The sequence below is a fragment of the Podarcis gaigeae genome, assembly GCF_964106915.1.
Source record: "Podarcis gaigeae genome assembly, chromosome: 1".
Classification (NCBI taxonomy): domain Eukaryota; kingdom Metazoa; phylum Chordata; class Lepidosauria; order Squamata; family Lacertidae; genus Podarcis; species Podarcis gaigeae.
This window is the reverse complement of record NC_139678.1, coordinates 118397530-118422503: the sequence shown is the minus strand read 5'-3', so window position 1 is coordinate 118422503 and position 24974 is coordinate 118397530. Positions and strand designations below refer to the sequence as shown.

The following is a 24974-nucleotide window of genomic DNA, read 5'->3' as shown; positions in this document are numbered from 1 at the left end:
CTATAGGCCGCCTCCCCCTCTCCAGCTGTGATTAAACCAACCACCATTGTATCATCTGCAGTCAAACAGAAAGTTTCTCCTGATGTTTAGTTGGAATCTCATTTCTTGTAACTTGAAGCTATTGCTTCAAGTCCACACACACACACCCCAGCAAAAGAAAACAAGCTTCTCCTCTTCCATGGGACAGCCGTTGAGATATTTGAAGATGGCTATCATATCTCCTCTTTTCCAGGCGAAACATGCTCAGATCCCTCAACCGCTCTTCATAAGGCTTCGCTTCCAGACCTTTGATCATCTTGGTTGCCCTCCTCTGCACACCTTCCAGCTTGTCAACATCCTTAAATTGTGGTGCCTGGAACTGGACACAGTATTCCAGGTGGGGTCTGACCAAGCAGAATAGAGTGGTACTATTACTTCCCTTGAACTGTCTTCTGACCATTTCCACCACAGCTAAAATGCATACCTCTTTCTCTGAAATTTGTGACGCTTTTAACAAGAAAAAGGGGGCTTGCCCACCCAGACATTATGCACGATTGCCTAGCTGATGCATCAAGGAAAAGCTGAGCTTTGCACACAGCCAACCTTGAATATAAGGAGGGTGTTTTAATACACATGGCAGTGAAAGACAGCACAGCCAATCATAGAATCATAGAGTTGGAAGAGACCACAAGGGCCATCGAGTCCAACCCCCTGCCAAGCAGGAAACACCATCAGAGCACTCCTGACATATGGTTGTCAAGCCTCTGCTTAAAGACCTCCAAAGAAGGAGACTCCACCACACTCCTTGGCAGCAAATTCCACTGTCGAACAGCTCTTACTGTCAGGAAGTTCTTCCTAATGTTTAGGTGGAATCTTCTTTCTTGTAGTTTGGATCCATTGCTCTGTGTCCACTTCTCTGGAGCAGCAGAAAACAACCTTTCTCATATCCCTTTCTTCTTGCTAACAGCATGTGCACATATGCATTGGACTTTTCTGAATGGAAAGTGAAAGGTGAAGCAAGGCCTGTTTCCATAGTAACTGTGCATGTTAACATTAGGCACTGAGTGAAACAAATAGTTGGAGGAGGTTGCCCTTCTGCCAATTCAGCATAATTACTGTACTCATTAAAGTAATTATTAAAGGGATGCTAAATTTTGGACATGAAACAATTGTGCACCATTCTCTGGCCTCTTCTTAGACTTAACTTTTTTTCAGCAAATGTGGGCAGTTGTAACCTCTCCATGACTTCCTGTCCCAGCAACTTCCATTTCCTTTCTGGGTCCTGAGGCTCCCCACTTCATTCTGTTCCACTAACTGCTGCTTCTTGGTGTTGTTTTCGCTCCTCCCCACATCCCTAACCCTTTGCCATCATAGTCCTTAGCCCAATTTGCTGCCCACACAAAGAATCATACTGCTTTTATTTATACATATCTGTAACAAGTTGTGATGGCCTGGGATTCGGACTCAGATGCTGAACCTGAGGGATCCCAGCCTGCACAGGATTCCCCGCCTCCAGAACCAGCTGAGCCGGGGCTGGGGCAGGAGCCTGAAGGGTCCTCACCTGTGCTGGCTCCTCAGGTGCAGGCATCAGCTGAGTCTGCTCTGGCTCCTGAGGTGATGGAGGACCCATTGCCTGCAGGTGCTCCACTCTCAGCCCCGTCAGAGGAAGCTGAGGTTGCCTCTGGGTCCGGTAACCCTCCAGCCTCTCCTGAGCTGCAGAGGCTCAGGGCAGAGAGGCGGAGGGAACTAAGTTCCCGCAGGAGGAGTGCTTGCCTCCAGGCCAGGAGAGGCAAGTCACCAGAGGATCGGGGCCGCCCTATGCCTCAGGGCAGATAAAAGCCGGCCATCCCCAGTCCAAATTTGTGGGAACAACATTGTTGGTTGCTAGTTCCTGCCTGATCCCTGTCCTGCTTTCCTGCCTGAGCTCCTGACCCGCCCTGGCTCCCTGCTGGCATGCCTGTTCCTGACTTCACCTGACTCCCTGCCCTGCCCTTCAGCTACTACGGACTGCCTCCACGTTGCACCTTTGACCACAGACCGGACTTGGACCTCGCCTCTCGGGTAACCAACAAGACCAGCACACAAGTGCTATTTTTCTTGAAAGAGGGGCCAGGGTTCACCATGAATACCTCTGTTATGTATTCAGTGGTCTGTGTTTGCCTGAGCTTGAGTCTGGACTAAGGATTCTGAGCCCCTGTGTTCTGATTCGATACATGATATCCAATCACAGAACTTTTCAGGATTTGGGCCTCTGCCATTGGCCCTTAAACTCTGAGTCATGATTCGCAACTTGGAAGTTTAGATAGCCAATCACGTTGGGAGTGGGAGTGGCCTTCAGAAACGTATATAAGCAGTTGCTTTGCTCTGTTGTCCAGTTCCATTAGTTCAATAATGGTTCTTGCTGTTATCACTGTTTTTTGCCTCGTGGGAACCCACCTACACTTCAACCCCTCCCTTGTTGTTTTGGAATGGCAATGGCACCCACCTGAGAGGTGCCAGAGCTGAGCTCTTGTGAGCTCCAGCTGGGGTGGGGGGAGGGAAAGCCCTTTCTGTGACGTAACTTTGAATGTGGCATTGAGACCTCATAAACAAAATCACAAAGAATTGCGACAGCCTTTAGGATTAATTGGTTGTGTGGGCAAATGTTGCAGATGCCTGCAAGGGTAAAGATGAAGGAATGTAGGATAGAAAGCGCCTGCATTGAATAATTGCAAGTATGTTTTTCATATGCTAAAAATAATGGGGCTGATTTTCCAAACAGAAAAGAACACAGAAGAAATTTTTTTTCAGCTCACCCAGAGATTAGTTCTGTGGCTGGGTGGTCACTGCGCCCAGTAAAGTTTAGATGCTTGTGGCATCTGCGGACCAATGTGAAATATAAGCAGTTTCCTAATGGCAGCGCAAGGCAGGTCTGATTGGGCCAAATGGCAGCTTTGCAAGCGCAGTATCAATAAATCAGGAAACAAAATGGTTTGGCTTCAGTAACACAAGCTGTAATTCTGGAAGCACATTATCTACCAATCAATGTAAGAAGGAGTGACGGCTGAAATGGAATCTTGTAAAAAAGAGAAAGGGATCATAAAAGTTGAAGCTTTTGGAATGATATAAAGTTTAGAGATGTGATCAAGCTTCTTAAAATGCTAGGCTGCAGAATCACAGTGTCTGCCTGCCTGCCTGCCTGTCTGTCTGTCTCTCTACGCACATATGTGTCTGCACAAAGATGCAGTCGATTAATCTCCCTCTCTTCCCCTGGTGTCAGCTTTCGGATGGGCCAGCTTAGGCTACAGAACTGTACAACGCGTTTATCCAGAAATATGTCCCACCACAGCAGAAGTGTGTGCTGGATCAGGCTGTGAGCCATGTAATAATCATGATCTCATGATCTCTGAAGCCCCTGCACAATAGAACTGGACTCCCCACCCCCACCCCCAGTTTTGAGTTTCTCCCTTTCTAAACTGCACCACACACTCAAGTTCCTCCTCAAGTTCTTGTTAATTATTAAATCTTCTATCTGTCCTAGATTTATTGCTGGGAAGGGACAATGCCTCTTGTTTAGTGTAGCCTATGAACTATGGCAGGTAGGAAGCGGATGCATTCTTCTTCCCCCAAACTATCCATATTTCTCCCCTACCAGGTCTGCGCTTTAGAGTTCAAGCGCAATGTATACAGGGGGCCGCCTTGAATCCTTCCTCAGCTGGAGCAATGCCCAAAGGTCTCAGATGTCTTGAAGGCTGTCCTGTTTCTGCTCCCCCCTGCACCTCACATTTGCTTTCCTTTGTTTTGTTTTTCCTTTGTAGCCCCTCTGGAGAAGGCGCCAAGCCCTGAAGCGAATCTGAGCGGGTAAGACGCAATGATGAGAAAGTTTGTCGGCTGACATTTGGAAGGGAAGGAATGGGAGTGTGTGTGGCCTTTGCAAAAAGGTGTTTTATGCAGCCACTTGCTTCTGTGCTTCCAGCACAAGGGTTGGGGATCAGACAGCACTTGTTTGATCCGGCTAACAAATTATAATGAGAATCTGGACGAATAGCAAGTATCGTCCCCGCTATGCAAAATCTCCAAATGAATCCGAAGTTCAATGTCTAAAATCCCTGGTGGAGGACAAGGATTCTGAGATCACGTTAAGAGTAGCCAAATTCTGTGTGATTGCCATAAAACTTAGGGAACAAGCTGTGTCATTATAATGATTAAGGTTTTAAATGATAATTTTAGGTTATATGTTAGTGACTAAGTTTTAATTTATATATTTTTTAACTGTTGCTGTATCTGTATTGTCCCTGTTATACCTAATTGCAAATTCAAATGTATCCCTATCGTGTATGTGGGCTGGAACTGGTATATTGTATGTGGGCTGGAACTGGTCTGTGACTGGAATAATAAATTATTGTTATAATGATAATCCGGATGAATAGCAAGTAGCTATTCCTGCTTCATCTTGGAATCAGGTGAATTTATTCACTCAAAGCCTGAGATCATAGTCACACTTATTCAGGGGGTACACCCCACTGAATGCAGTGGGGTTTTGTTGCTATTGTTTAGTTGTTTAGTCGTTTAGTCGTGTCTGACTCTTCGTGACCCCATGGACCAGAGCACGCCAGGCACTCCTGTCTTCCACTGCCTCCCGCAGTTTGGTCAAACTCATGCTGGTAGCTTCGAGAACACTATCCAACCATCTCGTCCTCTGTCGTCCCCTTCTCCTTGTGCCCTCCATCTTTCCCAGCATCAGGGTCTTTTCCAGGGAGTCTTCTCTTCTCATGAGGTGGCCAAAGTATTGGAGTCTCAGCTTCAGGATCTGTCCTTCCAGTGAGCACTCAGGGCTGATTTCCTTCAGAATGGAGATGTTTGATCTTCTTGCAGTCCATGGGACTCTCAGGAGTCTCCTCCAGCACTATAATTCAAAGTGGGGTTTAAAGGTAAAGGTAAAGGTACCCCTGCCCGTATGGGCCAGTCGTGTCTGACTCTGGGGTTGTGCGCCCATCTCACTTAAGAGGCCGGGGGCCAGCGCTGTCCGAAGACACTTCTGGGTCACGTGGCCAGCGTGACAAGCTGCATCTGGTGAGCCAGTGCAGCACATGGAAATGCCGTTTACCTTCCCGCTAGTAAGTGGTCCCTATTTATCTACTTGCACCCGGGGGTGCTTTCGAACTGCTAGGTTGGAAGGCGCTGGGACTGAACGACGGGAGCGCACCCCACCGCGGGGATTCGAACCGCTGACCTGACGATCGGCAAGTCCTAGGCGCTGAGGTTTTACCCACAGTGCCACCCGCGTCCCGCACAAAGTGGGGTTTACTTCTGTGTAAACACACATGCATTTGATTGAGCTGAAAGCGTGCTCAATAATAAGAAAAGCTGTAAGGGGAGCAGGGAACAAAAGGACACATAGCTTGTATTCTGCAGAGTGAGAACTAATAACTTACCTGGCTGAGTTCTCTGACTCATCTTTTTGTGTGCATTAAGTAACCTCTTCCTTCTGTCCCCAATCTCTCTATTTCCATTCTCCTTGATGGCGTCTGATGTGCTTGGATTTGTTTTGAGAGAGCAACTTCCAGACAGTTGCTGTGTTTGGGTGGGATTCAGTCACAGACCAGCACATTTGGGGTGCACAGTTAAAGTTGATTGGGAGATCTTGAGCAACAAACCTATTCCCCCCCCCCCAAAAAAAGAGCAAACTGTAGTTTGTTTAGGGTTCTGGGGACTGTAATTCTGCGAGGGTAAGGTACAGTTCCCAGGATTCGGGAGGTGGGGAATGTGCTTTAAATGTGCTTTAAATGTATGGTTTGGATGTGATCATAATCTAACCTTCCCACAAACAAATCAGGATGAATGCTCAATAAGCAGGATATCTGTATACTGACTTGAGGGTTGCTGTTGTTTTACAATCAAGCGCTATATAAATTTTATGGAATAAAATCTGGAAATGCCCGGTTTGGCTCTGTGAGAATTGTTCTCCCGAGAAATTATTTGGTCTTCTGAGAACTGTTCTCCTCAGAACTGATTTCCTGCCCCTGCTTCTGCCGTGATAATGGAACCTGTTTTGTGTTGCCCTGGCATGAGGCCCTCACAAAGCGCATTCAGAGAAACGGAAATATTTCTTGCGCTTATTCTGAATTGGCTTCATAATGGTGCTATGCGGCTAATCAGATTTGACAATGTGGTGATGATATGCGGCAAGTTCAGGCTGTGGGCAGTAAGCCTCACTCTTATTTTGAAAGAATAAATATTTTTGCCCCCCTTAGCACCCATTCCCCTTGAAAAATCACTAAAGCGCTATGTGATTTTCATGGATTGCAAAAGGTTTTTGTGAGGTGTATCCCCTCCCTTTTCGACGCAGCTGGAGTCCACGGTTCTGGGTTCTCTTTATAATAACTATCTAAACACTCATAGGTCAAAAACCAACTTCTTACCCTTGTGTTCCCATCCGGCCTCCGGCGCTTGCACCTGTCCTCTGACCTCAACATCAAACTCATTCATTGCACATACCCTCCGGGGACCAAGCAATCAACTTTCGCAGGGAGTGAGGGGAGACCTCTAAGGATCACCGCACTTGCGTAAATTCTGTTTAGATCAGAATTACTTCCACTGCTTTCAGATCTATGTGCCTGGGGTTGTAGATGCAGAGGGAGGGAAGGGGAGTCCATTAGCATGAAGCTTGATCAGTTTCTACCACAGCGCATTAACGCAGTTGGAAAACACGACAGTTGGGGCTGTTGCGCTAAGGTGATCTTCATTCTTGCAAGGCAGAATGTAGTTTAGACTAGCACATTTTTATAGTGCTAGGCAAAGTTGTTCATCTGTGTGAAAGTTCTGAGTCCTGTTAAGTAGCAGATGCCTCTGTCCTTGACAAAGCGCTCTTTGGGGATCAAAGTGGAGATCAGCTGCACACAAGTTCATGATGGAAAACGGTATGTGTTGCATGCATTGGAAATGCACGTAAAAAGAAACTTGACGAGCAGATGCCCGTTTTGACAAGTGCGCATATAAACATGAAGCAGTTGGACATCTTTTCTTCCTGGATAGCTCAACTGGTTAGAGCATGGTGCTGGTAACGCCAAGATTGCCAGTTTGATCCCCATGTGGAAGCCACATATTCCCGCAATGCACTGGTTTGGACTCGATACGCTGAAATAGGAAGGCGCGGCCAGCTTTTATGCCCCATTGGCTGCCAGGGCATGCGTGCAGCCAATGCCCTTTCAGCCAGCAAGGCACACCCCCTGAGAAGGTCACTCATTGGCCAATATGAAATGCAGCAGCTGGCAGGAACTTGAGCCAGCTGCCCAGGCAGCCAAGCGGAATTCCTTCAGTGGCTGCCTGGCCATGTGCATTCTGTTTGTTTGATTTTTTTACTTCCCCCGGAATGGCGACTGAGCGAGGATCTGCAACAGCCGCCCACCAGGTGGAAGGGATAAGCATTCAATTCCTGAATTGCACAATGGGTTGGATTAGATGACCCTCAGGGAGGGACCCAACGCTACAATTTTATGATGCTATGCATACATCACTACTGGGAAAACCATCACCTTGCTGACAAAGGTCCGTATAGTTAAAGCTAGGGTTTTCCCAGTAGTGATGTATGGAAGTGAGAGCTGGACCATAAAGAAGGCTGATCGCCGAAGAATTGATGCTTTTGAATTCTGGTGCTGGAGGAGACTCTTGAGAGTCCCATGGACTGCAAGAAGATCAAACCTATCCATTCGGAAGGAAATTAGCCCTGAGTGCTCACTGGAAGGACAGATCCTGAAGCTCAGGCTCCAATACTCATGAGAAGAGAAAACTCCCTGGAAAAGACCCTGATGTTGGGAAAGATGGAGGGCACAAGGAGAAGGGGACGACAGAGGATGAGATGGTTGGACAATGTTCTCAAAGCTACCAGCATGAGTTTGACCAAACTGCGGGAAGCAGTGGAAGACAGGAGTGCCTGGCGTGCTCTGGTCCATGGAGTCACGAAGAGTCGGACACGACTTAACGACTAAACAACAACAATGACTTCTTCATCCTACTCTTCCGAAAAGAAAAGAAAAAAACCATATATACTAGCAAACTGCGTAGGGTCTACCGAAAGGTATATGATACAAATGTGTTGCTGTGATATATGAAAGCAATGCAAATGATAAGTGACCCCAAATGTAAAAGACAACCATTTATTTTGGGAAGAGGGGAAGGACCTATGCTATTTAAAGAGAGGGTGGGGAATCTGGCGTCCCCCAACTCCAATCAGCCTCAGCCAGCACAGATAATGGTCAGGGACGATGGAAGATTTAGTCTAGCAACATCTGGGAGAACCATAGCTTCCCCTTTCCTGCCTGCCAGGGATCCCCGGTCCCTCAGCCTCTTTTGTCTATATCACAAGGACCAGGGTCTGTGTTTCTTCAGTCTTTTCATTGCCATCAGTTCTCTCACAAGATATCCCATTACATAGACATAAGTCTTTGCACTAATGTGCAGAATACAGCCCTATGGCTTGCTGACTCCTCGTCACATAATTCCTGAATTTTGTTGGCAAGAGGAAACAGTGTTAGGGTAGTAGTTTTGTTGCATCGCTAGTGGCTATCGCCATTGAGTGACCCCCACCCCCAAGGAAAGAGCCAATCTAAACAGCTGAGTTGTTATTGATTGATTACATTTTATTCTTCTTAGGACGCGGGTGGGGCTATGGTCTAAACCACTGAGTCTCTTGGGCTTGCTGATCAGAAGGTCGGTGGTTCAAATCCCTGTGACGGGGTGAGCCCCTGTTGCTCTGTCCCAGCTCCTGCCAACCTAGCAGTTCGAAAGCACACCAGTGCAAGTAGATAAATAGGTACCACTGCAGCGGGAAGGTAAACGCCATTTCCATGTGCTCTGGAACTTGTCATAGTCCTCTGTGCACCAGAAGCGGTTTAGTCATGCTGGCCACATGACCCAGAAAGTTGTCTGTGGACAAACGCCGGCTCTCTTGGCCTGAAAGCGAGATGGGTGCCGCAACCCCGTAGTTGCCTTTGACTGGACTTAACCGTCCAGGGGTCTTTTACCTTTTACATTTTATTCTTAAACAAAGCATATCTTTTCAACCTGTGCTTGGGCTCTCTAGCCATAATTGCATGAGGGAAGTTGACACCTTTGCACCATCTGAACTGTGGAATCAGAGAAGTAAAGACTGCCAGACACCTCCTCCAGTTCATTTTTTCCCCAAAGAGACAAAGCTAACATAAACTTCACTTGGTGTGTCAGGTACTGCAGCACTCTGAGTATTGTCCTAATGTCTATGTTGCAGGACAAGAAAAGGGGACGATCACAGGAGATAAAGTATATGAAGTAGATGTCTTAAGTGATTAAAAAAGGTCTATAAAACCGCATTACTTTTAATCAGAGCTGTTGGTTGGCTAGAATGTAATACTTATTACAGAGACATAATTTTGTTGTTGTTTTTAACTATACCGTTTAGCTGACTGATATTTTAAAAGTTAATCTGGGTTCTTTATGAAATGGCTTCAGTCTCATGCTGGGAGGTAAAATGATTCAAATGACATTTGCAAAATTTGTAGCAATTGCAATCTGCTCAGTTTATCCCCTGATGTAGCTTCAGGATCTGCTAGAAACCAGTGAGCCTAGTGATGGGGGACTCCTGTCTCCTAGAATTAAATTTCAAAATTGCCTTTAAGACGGTTGGAAAATCTTGATGAGCAGAACTCATAAATACAAGCGCTATTTTTTGTAGAGGTATGCAGCAGCCATGGCACATAATGAGTAGAATACTTAGGAGATTTAACAAAATAAACATTCGGATAATTGGATTGTTGACGAGCTTTCTAGGGGTTTTCATTTATTCTTTTAATTCCAAGTCTTCTGACTGCATGGCACAACATAGATGCAGGTCCATCAAATGTGTCCGAGTGTTCTTCGGGGGGGGGGGGGGGCTTTATATTTATTTATTTGGAAGGGGAGGGATATTGAAACAAAGTTTCTTCTGAATGCCAAAGTCTGCATTTTTAGCACAAGGGGAAAAAATACACTCCCCGCCTTGAGAGCAAAGGTTGGCAGACTGCGCTGGAGGGAGCTGAGCTGCAGGGATTTGTTCTGACTGCAAGCAAGGCGAGCCAGGAGGGAGGCTGTTCCGCCTTATCTTAGCTCCAGTGAGATTGGGAATCTCCTGCAAGCGAGCACCAGCAATCAGCACCATGCCTGCAGGACAGCAGGAGCACCGCAAAAGGAAATTTTGTGAAAGCCAAGATACTGGCAGAAGAAGAGTTCCAGCTGCAGAAGCAGCTGGGAAATGAACCAGCAATCAACGCCATATAACAGAGCAGCAAGGGTCCAGCGAGCGCTTGCCTTAATATAGATGTGTATATAAGCTTTGAGACTGCTCAGTGGCTGTTCCGTTCGTCTGAGACATAACACGGTACAAAGCAAAGGGAAGGCTGAAGAATTTGTGCAATGTTTATCTCCTCATTCCTCGGCAGGCCTGTCTGATTATGACCTTACAAATAAAGAAACAAACTTAATTGACTTTTGTCCCTGCTCATCAGCTCCTGTCTCCCTCAGTGTACATGTGCTACATCGCATTAAAAATATCAAAGCTCCCATGGACTTTAATAGATTGAGATTGCACTCGGAGATCGGCTGGCGGATGTCCCAGGCTCTTTGACTGGACTTTTGCAGCTGAGCAAAACACTGTCGGGAATATTACTGAATAATAGCGGCTCCTTTCCCATCTCTCGTCATTATCCTGGAACAGCCTTACTCATTAAGATCACCTCTTGCCTTAGTGTTATTTATTTTTAAACTCGGATTTGCATTAAAAACTGCATCCTTTTTTATATATAAGATATTTATTGAAATTTTAAGAGTTACAAAAAGAAAAAGCAAAGAACATCATTTTAAACAAACAAAAAAATACAAAAAATAAAAAATAAAAATAAAAAAGAAAGAGCAGAGAATTAAAATCCATTAAGCAAAAAGAAAAAACAAGGAAAAATACAACAAATCTTCCCATTACTTATCTTTCATTAGCTTATTTCCCTGACCTCCTTACACCTCCCTTTTTTGTATTCTAGGTCAATTACCCATTTCAGCAAATCCTTTCCCTCTTTTCAAATTTTTGTCCTGTAATTTATGTTGATATTAATATAACTTTACTTTCCATCCTTTCACCAATTAACAGTCTGTTTTCTCCTAAATCTTTGTAACATTTCTGCTAAAATCACATAAATTCATTCCAACATCATTCTAACATTCATTAATTTTACAATGTTTCTGTAAATACTCTTTAAATTTCTTCCAATCTTCCTCCACCGACTCTTCTCCCTTGTCTCAGATTCTGCCAGTCATTTCCGCCAGTTCCATGTAGTCCATCAACTTCATCTGCCATTCTTCCCGGGTGGGTAAATCTTGTGTCTTCCAGTACTTTGCAATAAGTATTCTTTCTGCTGTTGTAGCATACATAAAGAAAGTTCTATCCTTCTTTGGCACCAATTGGCCGACCATGCCCAGGAGAAAGGCCTGTGGTTTCTTCAGAAAGGTATATTTAAATACCTTTTTGAACTTCCGGGTTAGCGCCATCGGTAATGGTGGAATTCCTCTGACCAAGAGGAGTTTACTCCGTGAAAATCGGGTCTAGCCTAAACTGTATCCTTCCTTCTGAACTTTCTCTTGGCCTTTGGGCAAGATTAGTCCAGGGGACTGTAGCTGATGAAACAGAGTTAATTATAGTTTTCCTCACCCCCACCTTTTGTAATTTCAGTTTAAAAGGAACGGGGCGAGAGGAATTAAGTTCACATTGTTCTCATTTTCTTGTTAAGTTCAAAATTATTTGCAGTTTTTTTAAAAAAATTAAAACTTTGCCATCTGACATTAACCATAAGAATATTCCATCAATTTCCGTTTAAACATATAGTCAGTCCATATGTCAAAATAGGTATATAAATGAGGTTGATGGTTATAAGCCATGTGTTCTAACATAGAGAGGGCAATGAGATCTTCATACTACAGCATAGTGGGTGGTGGCTGTTGGTCTGGTGGGTTTTTACCCTTCTAGCCTTTCAGCATAAATCTCTTGCCCACCACAAGTATTCACAAAATGCATTTTTGTCATCCATCAGTTAGTCCCCAAACTGCAGGGATAGAATTTAAGAATATATGAACGTTTGCACACATATATCAAGGATTTCTCCAAGTCAAAGTTAATATGAACAATAATTCTTGGCCGAAAAGGAAACACCACATGCATATTAAGATCCTGCCTGAGGCTCAAGTCAGTGTATGGGGAGCATGGCCTTTTCCATGGTGGCACCAAATTAGCAGAACTCCCTTCCTGTGGGGGAAGCTAATCCTGCTTCATCCCTGTGGCTCTTTAGGTACCAGAGAAAGACAGCACTTTTGAAGAGAAGCTCTCAAATTCATTGTATAATCACTTGCAGTTTGCAGCCTGAATATTACCGCTGATGCTTTTACTAGCAATGATGATTACTGCTCACTTTGTTGGTTTTTGCGTTTCCGTGCGCTGCTCGCTGGCCACATGACCAGGAAGCTGTATGCGGACAAACGCCGGCTCCCTTGGCCAATAAAGCGAGATGAGCACCGCAACCCCAGAGTCGGTCACGACTGGATCTAATGGTCAGGGGTCCTTTACCTTTTTTGTTTTAAATGAGATATAGATATACCGTATTTACGTGAATGTAATGCACACCTTTCTTTGGCCAAATTACGTCACAAAAATTAGGGTGCGCATTAATAAAATAATAATAAATTTTATTTATATCCCACCCTCCCCAGCCGAAGCTGGGCTCAGGGCGGCTAACAACAGTCAAAATAGTTCAACATTCTAAACATTAGATTTGATGGTGCCAGCAAATACTTGTTTGGTTTCAAGGTTTTGAAAACTGAGGTGTGCGTTAGATTCGATGGTGCATTATACTTGTGTAAATATGGTAGATATAGATACACACACACACACACACACACACACACACACACACACGCCTAATAGGATACCCTCCTTCCAGTTCTCACTCCTGTAGTCTCACACCCCCCAAATCTTCTCTGGGGTTTTCCTCTAAAGAAGATTATTGGTGTGCCCTTGTAGGTGGTTTCTGTTACACTGGCAGACTGACTCTAGTGATGTCACCCATTGTCTTTACTTAATGCAGTGGTACCTCAGGTTACATACACTTCAGGTTACATACACTTCAGGTTACAGAGTCGGATAACCCAGAAATATTGCTTCAGGTTAAGACCTTTGTTTTAGGATGAGAACAGAAATTGTGCTCTGGCGGCGCGGCAGCAGCAGGAGGCCCCATTAGCTAAAGTGATGCTTCAGGTTAAGAACAGTTTCAGGTTAGGTACGGACCTCCGGAACGAATTAAGTACTGAACCCAAGGCACCACTGTATTTTAAAAATCTGATTGAGCACCTTTTGGAGGTGCAGCTCAAGTTTTATGAATATGAAGATTCATGGCCAGCTCATTTCCAACCACTACAAACAAAATGTACCACACACAGTTCAGCCAGGGAAGCTTACAGCCAACGCTAAAAACACCAGCAATTGATTGACGACAATCAGCATGAATATTTTATCAGCCAAGCCAGTATCCAGTTACATTTCAGGTGCGCTTCTTATGAGCTTGCATCTGCTAGACATCTCAATTCTTTGCAAACACCAGAGCATAAGGCACAGGGGATTCCCCCGTGACTGTAGAAGAGACCTATGTAATATCAAGGAGAGCTCGACCGGAAGGTAGGGTGATGGGTTCCTTGCTTTTAAATTCCAGGCTGAAACGCTCATGGGTGAACTTATTACTGGAAGGTGATGTTTATTAGGCAAAAGTGTTGGAAGTGCTGGCCAAAGTGATCTCTCGGCACAGAGGTGGGTTTAGGGCAGAGTGGCTGTTCACACACACACACACACACACACACACACACCCCAGCACCAGGTGCCAAGCCTTAAGGCTACCACAGGGTGTCACAACTATGAAGTAGGAAACTGAAGGTGAGGGGCTCCAGATGTTGGCCTCACACAGGGCACCACTGAAATTTGAACGAGCAGAACCTCCAAGTGTCCCTGTTTTCCAGGGACAGCCTTGGATTTACAGAAGCCATCCTGGTTTTTCTGGTTTGATCCCGGAATGCCCCGCCTTCCCTATTTTCCTCGGGGAAATGTTGGGGGGTATGGAGTTATGGGACCCCCCCAAGCCAAAGAGATAAATAACTATACAACCTGTAGAAGACATCTGAAGGCAGACCTGTCTAGGGAAGTTTCTATATGTTTTATTATATATGTTGGAAGCTGCCCAGAGTGGCTGGGGCAATCCAATCAGATGGGCGAAGTATAAATAATAAAAGGATGATGGTGATGATGATGATGATGATGATGATGATGGAATTGGACATCCCTATTTTAATCAGAGAAATGTCAGAGGAGGGTACGAAGTCTGCCTTTGCTTTGCATTGACTGCATGACAATTACCGTATTGTTGCAGGATGTCAATCAGGTCAACCAAAGGCCTAGTTAAAAAGGAACATTTTTGCCTAGCGCCTAAAGGTGTATAATGAAGGCGCCAGGCAAACTTCCTTGGGGAGAGCATTCCACAGACAGGGAGCCGCTGTTGCCACCCTCCGGACCTCTCAAGGAGGAGGCACACGAAGAGGCCTCTGAAGATGATCTCAGGGTCTGGGTAGGTTCATATGGGAAGAGGCGGTCCTTCTAAAGGTTCTATAGTTACTTCTCTCCTGGGCTCAGGGGTCCCATAACTCCATACTCTCCAAAATTTCTCCGATGAAAACAGGGATGTCCTAAGAGAAAGCAGAACATTTGAGGATCAAATCAGAAACCGGAGCAGCTTCTGTAAATCTGAGACCGTCCCTGGAAAATAGGGACACTTGGAGGGTCAGTACCTCCCATGTCAGGACGTGGGTAGCGCTGTGGATTAAACCACAGAGCCTAGGACTTGCCGATCAGAAGGTTGGAGATTCGAATCCCCGCGATCGGGTGAGTTCCCATTGCTTGGTCCCTGCTCCTGCCAACCTAGCAGTTCGAAAGCCATGTCAAAGTGCAAGTAGATAAATAGGTACCGCTCCGGCGGGAAGGTAAATGGCATTTCCGTGCGCTGCTCTGGTTCTCCAGAAGTGGCTTAGTCATGCTGGCCACATGACACGGAAGCTGTTCGCCGGCTCCCTCGGCCAATAAAGCAAGATGAGCGCTGCAACCCCAGAGTCGGTCACGACTGGACCTAATGGTCAGGGGTCCCTTTACCTTTACATCCCATGTCAGAGGTAGTGTGTCTCTGAATACCAGCTGCTGCGGAATGCAAGTAGAGGAGCGTCGTTCTGCAGTTGTCTTATTGGTGGGCGTCCTGTGTGTAGCTGGTTGGCCATCGCGAGAACAGAATGCTGGACTAGATGGGGTTTTGGTCTGATGCAGCAGTGTTCCTCTTGTAACATTTAAGGATTCCCACATTCAGGTCAATGGTTGAAATTGATGAGGGGATCCTAAACAAGGACAAAAAATTCTTTTTACCTTTTGTTGGTCCCTGTGGGGAGCAATTTTGGAACTCCTGCTGTAAATCAGCCACAAAAGGTGAAGCAATCTTCAGCATAGGACTCATTTTTAATAATCTGCAGTGATGGCAGGCAATCTTTTCATACAGTCATTTGTTCATACATTCTCCATCTCATTGTTCTTCCCCAGATAGCTCAGGGTGGCACATGCCATAGTGCAAAAAAAATACCCCCAAAAAATTAAATTTAAATTTAAAAAACGCTAATAAACATTAAGGAGCTTCTAAAAACATGTAAAGCAGTCACAGAACAAAACAAAAAAAATTCCTTCCAGTAGCACCTTAAAGACCAACTAAGTCAGTTCTTGGTATGAGCTTTTGTGTGCATGCACACTTCTTCAGATACACTGAAACAGGAAAGCTCATACCAAGAACTGACTTAGTTGGTCTTTAAGGTGCTACTGGAAGGAATTTTTTTTGTTTTGACTATGGCAGACCAACACGGCTACCTATCTGTAACAGTCACAGAACAGTTACACTGTTAGGACAAACGTTTACAGATACTGTCTTGTCATCTGAACAAACTTTGTGAGGGAAGAAATGATGATCATTTCAGGGCAAAGCTTTTACCTATTCTGAATCCCGCGGTCGATAACAGAACGGAATCCCTATCATTTTGAGCTTATTGCTCAAACAACAACAAAAGGAAGCAAAGAAGGAGGTTTTGGTGCCAGCTATTTATTCAGGCCTCTGAGGGAGCTTATCATTTTTTAGAATCAGTTCCCTTATCATTAGTGAATTAAATGGCTCTCTAAATATTTTAGAATATATCAAATGTCACAAAAGCACAGAATATGAATAATTCATGGCAGAAAATTACCTTTGCGCCGTTTGATACATCGAGGGCGAAAATATCAAAACCGAGCCTGAAAAATCATCAGGCGCAGAAGTCTAGTAATCTGTGACAAAACAGCCAGCGTATTTATTCTAGAACCGTGCAAGTGCACACTCTCATGTGTGCAAAAAGAAAAAAGCAGTGGAATATTATAGTGTTGACAGGTTCTTTTGCCAGCTATTATGCTGGAAGGGCAAAGCGTTTCTGGCTCCAATCGAAAGAGCCCCCTTTATGTTTATGCATTGTGGAGGCTTTTTTTTCCTGACAGAAAAATGAGGGGAAAGTTAGTTCTACTCACCCACTCAAGGCTAATAAAATGTTGCCCTCTCTCCTCTAATTTGTGTTTAGAGTTACGAGCTGTTCTTTTCAATTTCGTGTCAATTGCTTTATTTCTCGTGAATTGTAGAAAGACATCTGTCACGAACTGGCAGGATAACGGGGAAAAGAAAAAGGAGGAAGAGGATCCCAGTGAGGGGTGTCACCGGGACTGGGACGCACTGGGGCATGCAGGGGATGGGGAAGTAGAAGTTGGTGTAGGACATACCCACAGATTGATGGAGGATAATGAGGGGATGGGGGTTCAGTACACAGGAACCAGAGCAGCAGGAGGCAGAGGGTCCCCTGTCTCCAGGGGGCAGTGTGGTGTAGTGGTTAAGAGCGGTGGACTCGTAATCTGGGGAACCGGGTTCGCGTCTCCGCTCCTCCACATGCAGCTGCTGGGTGACCTTGGGCTAGTCACACTTCTGTGAAGTCTCTCAGCCCCACTCACCTCACAGAGTGTTTGTTGTGGGGGAGGAAGGGAAAAGAGAATGTTAGCCGCTTTGAGACTCCTTCGGGTAATGATAAAGCGGGATATCAAATCCAAACTCTTCTTCTTCTTCCACGAACATTGTGGGCTCTGAGGTGTAGGGAGAAGGCGGCAGGGTGCTCTAGGAGGCTGAGGTTGGCAAGGGCCCACAGCCCAGCCCCCTAGCTGGCCAGGTGGGGCTCGCTAGCTCTGGGAGGTGGCTTGGAACAGGTGAGGGTCACCTGCCTCATCAGGCCCAGATGCTGCAATCAGCATGCAAAGTGCAACAGGGAAGCAGAGCTGAGGGACTGTGTCTGCTGAAATGCCCATATTGATGGACCTCAGCTTGGGAGCTCCAGGATCTCTGTGGGACTCGACTTTAGACACGTGCCTCAAACCTGGACTGGGGATTCGACTTTGCGACTTGCCGCCAGGTAGGCCGGGGGGTTCAGGAAAACATCATTGTCCTGAGCATTTATTTATTATTTTATTAATTCATCACATTTATATCCCAAGGAGATCAGGATGGTGCACATGCTTCTCTTCATTTTTAAAAAATGTATTTTTATTAAAGATTTTGTTGTTTTACAAAAATGGGCAATGATTCTCTCTCATGTTTTTTTCCTCATGCAACATTTTTACAAATCAATTTCATTTGTTGAGACATTAGGAAGAAAAGGGGGAAAGAGGTGGAGGGGGGAAAAGATGGGTGGGGTCGGGTGGCGATGTTTCTATTTTACTTACTATATGTAGGGTTTGGTGTCAGCATTTCTTGTGCAGGTTCTCTGCTGTTCACTTGTGTTCATTTGGTGGTGAGAGAGGTTGGGGTTGGCCTAGCGTGTGGCTGTTCATTTATGGTTGGTTGTGGTGGTCTTTGTTTTCATGTGTGAGTGGGGTGGGTGGGTGTTTTGGATCAGATTAGCCATATTGATTTGTATGCTATTTGGTGGATTTTTGTCATTGTCTTGTTGGGCTGTGTATGTGATAAAGAACAGCCATACCGGGGTGAAGGTGTCTTCTTCTATTTGTCCCTGTGTCTGTTTCAGTTTATTGGTTAATTTTTCTAGTGAGGCTGTTTCCCATACTATTTGGTACCACTGGTCCAGGCTTATTCCTGATGGGTCTCTCCAGTGTCTGGTTATGGTGTTTCTGGCTGCTGAAAGTAGGTGGGTTATGAGTTCTTTGTGGTGTAAATGGGCATTATTGTCTTAGAAGATGTTTAGTAGGGCCAATTCTGGGGTGTTTTCCAATACTTGCTTAGTTATTTTACATATTTCTCATATGGCTGTTGTCCAGAATAGTTGGATTTTGGGGCACTCCCGCCACATGTGGAGGTATGTGCCTGTGGAGGTGCACCCTCTCCAGCATTTTGGTGAGGTTCCTGGGTGTATTAGCGCTAGTTTTATTGGTCTTAGGTACCACCTGAGCTTCTCTTCATTTTATCCTTGGCAATAACCCTGTAAGGTAGGTTAGGTTGAGATTCCTGCATTGCAGGGGGTTGGATACATGACCATTGGGTGTTCCTTCCATTTCTATGATTCTATGAGAGTGAGAGGCTCGCCGAAGGTCACCCAGTGAGCTTCACAACTGAGCTGGGAAGTGGACCCTGGTCTCTCACGTCCTAGTCCAGCACCCTAACCTCCTCCTCCTCTTTGGCAATCACTCATAGCCGAGTAAGATAGTTTTCCATGAACACGGTTTTAAAAGTGAGTTTGTAAGTGGCTGTGGAGGCCAATTCTGGATCCACACGTCTTTCCACAGTGGGGACATTGGTTTCTGGGAGGGAGATGATCACACTGAGGGTTTGCAAAGCGTGCCTTCCTCTTAGCACATTTCTCCCTTTCGTCCAGAGTTAGAGCGTCTTCAAAGCCCACGACACCTTTGGTAAAGGCTGTTCTCCAAGTGGAGCGCTCGCAGGCCAGTGTTTCCCAGTTGTCGGTGTTTATACTACATTTTTTTTAAGATTTGCCTTGAGAGAGTCTTTGAACCTCTTTTGTTGACCACCAGCATTACGCTTTGCATTTTTAAGTTCGGAATAGAGTAGTTGCTTTGGAAGACAATCATCAGGCATCCGCACAACATGACCAGTCCAACGAAGTTGATGTTGAAGAATCATTGCTTTGACACAGGTGATCTTTACTTCTTCCAGTACACTGGAATTAGTTCGCCTGTCTTCCCAGGTGATGTGTAGCACGCTAACCACTACAGCTCTGGCTGTCATATTGACGATGTATCAGAGCTGTTGCTCAGAGATTGTTCCAGGAAAGAGAGAGAACTTGAAACAGGTAGGTACTTTAACATTCGAAGGCTTCCCCGCACCCATTCTTTCTGTTGATAAGACTCTTGCTGCAGAATCATTCCTCCTTTTTAATTCCTTGCTTCTCCAACATGGCCATGGCTCCTGGTGCTGGGTCAGATTTTGCTACCAAACACTCTCAGAGTTTCATGGGTGGTTAGTCAGTGAGGCAGCCGAGGAAAAGGAGGTACAGTGGTACCTCGGGTTACATACGCTTCAGGTTACAGACTCCGCTAACCCAGAAATAGTGCTTCAGGTTAAGAACTTTGCTTCAGGATGAGAACAGGAATCGTGCTGCGGCGGTGTAGCAGCAGCGGGAGACCCCATTAGCTAAAGTGGTGCTTCAGGTTAAGAACAGTTTCAGGTTAAGTACGGACCTCCGGAACGAATTAAGTACTTAACCTGAGGTACCACTGTATTTGTGCAAGCAGAAGTGTACTGTCTATCCCTTTGGATCATGGCCTATTTTATGAAGAAAAGGGGCATATTAGATGACACAGAAACTTGAGGTGAAATGAAAATTGCTGATTTAGTTTGTATTTTGAGGGAAGTATATTTTTATTTGCTCGGGGTTATTTATTTTAAAGGCATGTAGCCAATAAGGCCTTAGGCTTTACTATAGTCAACCAATATACAGGCATTTAAAATGGCAAATTCCATTCTTTGAGCGGTGTCCGTGGATTGGGGTAGGGGACAGCAATTTTTGTTTCCCAGCTAAGATCTGTCAGTTGTTCCACTAAGAATCATAGGGAAGGCATGTTCTTTTAGACTTCTGCCGCTTCCTTCCCACACGGCCAAGTGATCTGATTAATGGTCTGTTATGTTCTGCTTCCTTCCATTTTGTCTTCCTGCTGTGAAGCCAATGTGTGTGTTAAAAATGCTGATCACACAGCTGACTGTGACAACTGCAAGGCCACCTGACCCTGTGCTGGGCCATGATTGGATCTGGACCATATAAGGCGTCAGAGCATGATACTTCTCCCAACCATATGACGATAAGATTTTTCTAGCTCATTCTTCTTCCTGTTTCCTGGCTGACTGCCAGGAAAAGCAATTTTAGTATGGTACTTTGGGTATGTACTGTGGGAATGTTGTGGATAGTAGGAGAGGATATATTGATTAAATATTATCCTTCCTCACTCATGCTAGTGAGCTAGTAGCAGAGCACATTCCCAGAAGCAAGTAGATGGACTCATTACCATCATATAAGTTGAGCAACCCAGCCTGGCTTGTCCGGATTGGATTGTTCCTGGTAAATTTCCCCTTTAGTTCCCTCTTGAAAACAATAATGACACAACAGTCTTCTTTTAAAAGTAATGATGACGTTTACTTACATTCATTTCACAGTATTGTCCTGAAGGCAGGTTTTATCTTGTGGTTACAGTTACAGTTGTAGAGAAAAGAAGTCTGAGCTCGGCCTCAGACTTCCTACCTTGTGGCTTCCATCCTCCATAAGGATGAGCCATGTACTGATGGCTAAGAGCCCAGTATGAAGTAAGCAGCACATAAGTGGAACACAAAACACTACCAAACCATTCTACGTTCTAAATCTTATATTAATAATCCAAAAATTGAGAGAACAAGGTACAAGATCTACTACAGAAGCCACAAACAGGAAACTCATTCAAATTGTGTCCAAAGGGAAGATTCAGTCTTTAAAGTTCCTTTAGCCAGGCTCCTGTAGATATCAACAAAGGTAAGTTTGATCAAACGAAGTGTCGGCAATGTTGCACTCAAGGGTTAGATATTAACGAAGATAAGTTTGATCAAACGAAGTGTCCGTGATGTTATGCACGACAGTTAGACAGGGTCCCGGTGTTTGCCACCTGTTTCGCCCATGAAGAGTCTCAGGCTTCTTCAGTAAATTCTCTCTCATGGTTTTGATATATTTGTAAACATTCACTGGTGGCACAAACCAAAACTTATTAGTGTTTAAATAAAATTTCTAAATAATATCTGAACGGACAAGTACAAAAGTCTCTACTTACAGTCCATATGTTACATTCCTTCTTGGCTTAAGCTACAATATTTAATTTCTTTCGTCAGGAAATTCTCCCTCAAGATTTTGGTGTATTTACATACATTCACTGGTGATATGAACCAAAACCTCAATTTTTGGATTATTAATATAAGATTTAGAACGTAGAATGGTTTGGTAGTGTGACACTTATGTGCAGCTTACTTCATACTGGTCTACTATGAGAACTGGCAGCATAGGTTCATTTCTTCAGATGGCTAAGAGCCAGAAGAAAGTGGTAAAAGAACCAAGGGGCCAAAAGAGCAGCAAAAGAGGAAGATGGCTGCGTGACAAGCCCCTTTATAGGGTCTGCTAGGGCCACGCCCATCTACCTGGTGACACACAGGGGGAGGAGGAGCCAGAGCTGGTATGATAGGAAGTCCTCCCTGTCTGGAGCCACATTCCCCCTGTGTGTCCATTCTAGGAAACAGGAAATGTTGTATTTGACTGCTACAGTGAAGATACACCCCACATTGACACACACACTTTCCCTTAATAATCTTAATACTGACTGGGGAAACTCAGCCAGATGGGTGGGGTATAAATATATTATTATTATTATTATTATTATTATTATTATTATTATTAGCATTTATTTACACATTACTTGGCTGGAGGACTCCCTTGCAAGATTCAGAGAATTCTGAGGGACAGTCGTGGATTGGTTCACATATTTATTTATTTTTTGAAAGGTGTAGATTTGGTAGGTTCTTGCATGCTGAGCTGAATCCCCACATCTCTACTGTACTCATCTTAACCTTTCTTGGCTACCATTCATATGTGGGCAAAGCAGTAGTACAGTCATACCTCATGTTACATCCACTTCATGTTACATACACTTCAGGTTACAGACTCCGCTAACCCAGAAATAGTGCTTCAGGTTAAGAACTTTGCTTCAGGATGAGAACAGAAATCGTGCGCAGTGGCAGCAGGAGGCCCCATTAGTTAAAGTGGTGCTTCAGGTTAAGAAAAGTTTCAGGTTAAGAACGGACCTCCGGAACGAATTAAGTACTTAACCCGAGGTACCACTGTACAGTCATACCTCATGTTACGTCCGCTTCATGTTAAGTTCTTTCAGGTTACGTCCCGTGGCGGCCCAGAAGTACCAGAAAGGGTTACTTCCGGGTTTCACTGCTCGCGCATGCGCAGAAGCATAAAATGACGTCACGCACACATGCAGATGCAGTGAATCGCAACCTGTGCGTGTGCAGACACGCCGCTGTGGGTTGCACTCTTTTCATGTTGCGAACGGGCCTCCGGAACGGATCCTGTTCGCAACCAGAGGTACCACTGTATTTTTTTCTCTGCTCCAGCCACTGCAAATGGGCTGACCTAGGCTAGGAAGTCTCCTAGGACAGCCTTGAGCTAAACCCAGTTTTGATGTGTGTGTCTGTATGTCTCTTCCCCAGCCAATGAACCACCCACGACAGTCCCGACTTAATTTAATTTTCCAATTCATTGCTGATGTAGGTAATTATTGGATGCTCGTCTCCTCCTGCCATTTTCTCCCAGCTGCTCCCATAGGGGAAACCTGGAAACGTTTGTCTCTCCTCTTTTTGGAATTAACCCCCCCCCCCGACTCCCCAAATGGCCTGGAAGTGATAACGCATTTGTAATTTATGGATCTTAACGGGAGGTTCCTTTTGATAACTCGCTCCATAAAGATATCCGACAAAGTAACTTTAAAATTAATAGATTCTATCTCAGATGCCTATTATTATTGTTTGAAGTCTCTCGGAGAAGAGAAATTATGTAAATTGGTGTCACGCTAGGCTTCTGCACACACACGCTGGGAATGCATAACAGCCAGCCTGACGACAAAATATTTCATCTTGAGCAAGAACAATCATCTGCATTTAGGAGTCTGGTCCATATTCACTTTTTTTTTAATGGCCCAAGACTGATGGCTATTTTTAAGGGTGGGGAGGAACCTCCTCAAAAAGGAAAAAATGAATAAACCTGTCACTTAAACATTCTGAGAGGTGACCAGTTGCCCTTCAAAGCGAAAAGGTGCCTTGGAAAGCCATAATCAAATGCATTAAAGGAGCGAATAAAACAGCCAGCCCTTGCTGCTGGTCGCTTAATAGCTAAGTGGCTTTTATTCTGCAGCCCAATACGTGTAAAAGACTCGATAAATAGATCAGCCTCAGGACCAATTAGTGTCACATTAATCTGCAGCAATAATGAAGCGAAGCCGCTGGAGGTTGCACCAGTTGAGCTGTGGCCTCCGCGACGAGGATCTTAAGTCGGAAGCACAAGCCGTGCGCACCACGCACTGCAGGGGACAGGCCGGGAAGGAAATATGGAGAAGGAGCTGTTTTCCGTAGCACTTAGGAAAGTCATCCTTGGGGAAAAGGAGGCAACCGTTTAAATGCTGAAGGAGTCTGGTCCTCGGTTTGTGGGACAAAAGCGCGACATCATGTAAGCTGGCTTTAGGAAATTAGGTAGCTCCTGCTAAGTCTGCAGTGATATTATTATTATTATTATTTTCTTTCCAGTTTCCCTTCCTTTCAGATTTCCCTTCCTCGCCTGTGCACACTCCCTACCCCCCAAACACTTTCAAACAGAAGGCGGAGAGAGACTGATTTTGGTTTGCTCACATTTCACTGGCACATGTGTTTTGTCCTTGCTGTTAAATTGCTGTCAAAGGAGGTGTAGCCAAAGAACCTTCTCGGGTATTGATTTTCACATACAGCGAACATAGTTCATAGCTATTTGATTTGCCACCTGCAGTTTGTAACCGAGTGGACTCGGGAGATTATAAACTTCATTTCAGCACCATGCCCTAGGGCAGTGCTGAATTCTACTAGCTAATGCCAGCGATTATTTCCCTTTTTGCACGTGCTGTTGCTGTTACTTAAACTTACAGGAATTGTAGTTAAATCACCCAAACAGCCGTTTCACCTAAGTGGTACCGTGTTCTTCAGCTGTACAACGTTTTGAGGCTGCAGAAAAATCTCATTTGCTTAATAGAATTGCTAAACTAATGGCTGTTAATTCATACTCCGTACAATGGGGAATGGGTTGCTCCCATTATCAACTGCAGGACTTGGGTATAATATCCAACTAGTTAAATGATTTGATTGTTTTCTTTCAATATCTTTTTCATGCTGATTCCACAGAATGGTGGCTAGCTGATTTCTCAGTTTTGTGGCAGAATAATTTTGATTCACGGTTTAGTATAGGGTTGTGCTATGTGCTGCTGCTCTTTGACCTATTTGTGCTCCCTGCCTTTCTCTCTTACACACATATATACACTAAAAAACAATGGTGCAATTTATTTGGAGCAGCTGAACTGCAATTCTGTGCATTGGATAAGCATGGGACTTGACTGGACACATGTGCTTGCTTCTGTGTGCATTGCTTCAGTTTCTGAAACGCATTGAACTTCACTGAAGGGCAAATATTAGTATTTAAGTAGAAATTCAAAAAAATCTTGCAAAAAAGTGCAACAATTTAAATGGCTAGTGTGAAGTAGGAACTCCATCAAAGAAAAGAAAGGCGGTATCTAGCCTCTGCTTGTTTGTTTTGTTATCATT

General features: G+C 44.7%; 1 protein-coding gene across 1 annotated transcript in view; it reads left to right on the top strand.

Annotated features, from left to right (window-relative positions):
• Positions 1-24974, top strand: part of MYO3B (myosin IIIB) — a 291721-nt gene that overhangs the window by 2746 nt on the left and 264001 nt on the right. Inside the window, exon 2 of the mRNA XM_083704157.1 lies at positions 3777-3819. The gene's annotated coding sequence lies outside the window, so the exon portion shown is untranslated. The remainder of the gene's footprint in view (positions 1-3776; positions 3820-24974) is intronic.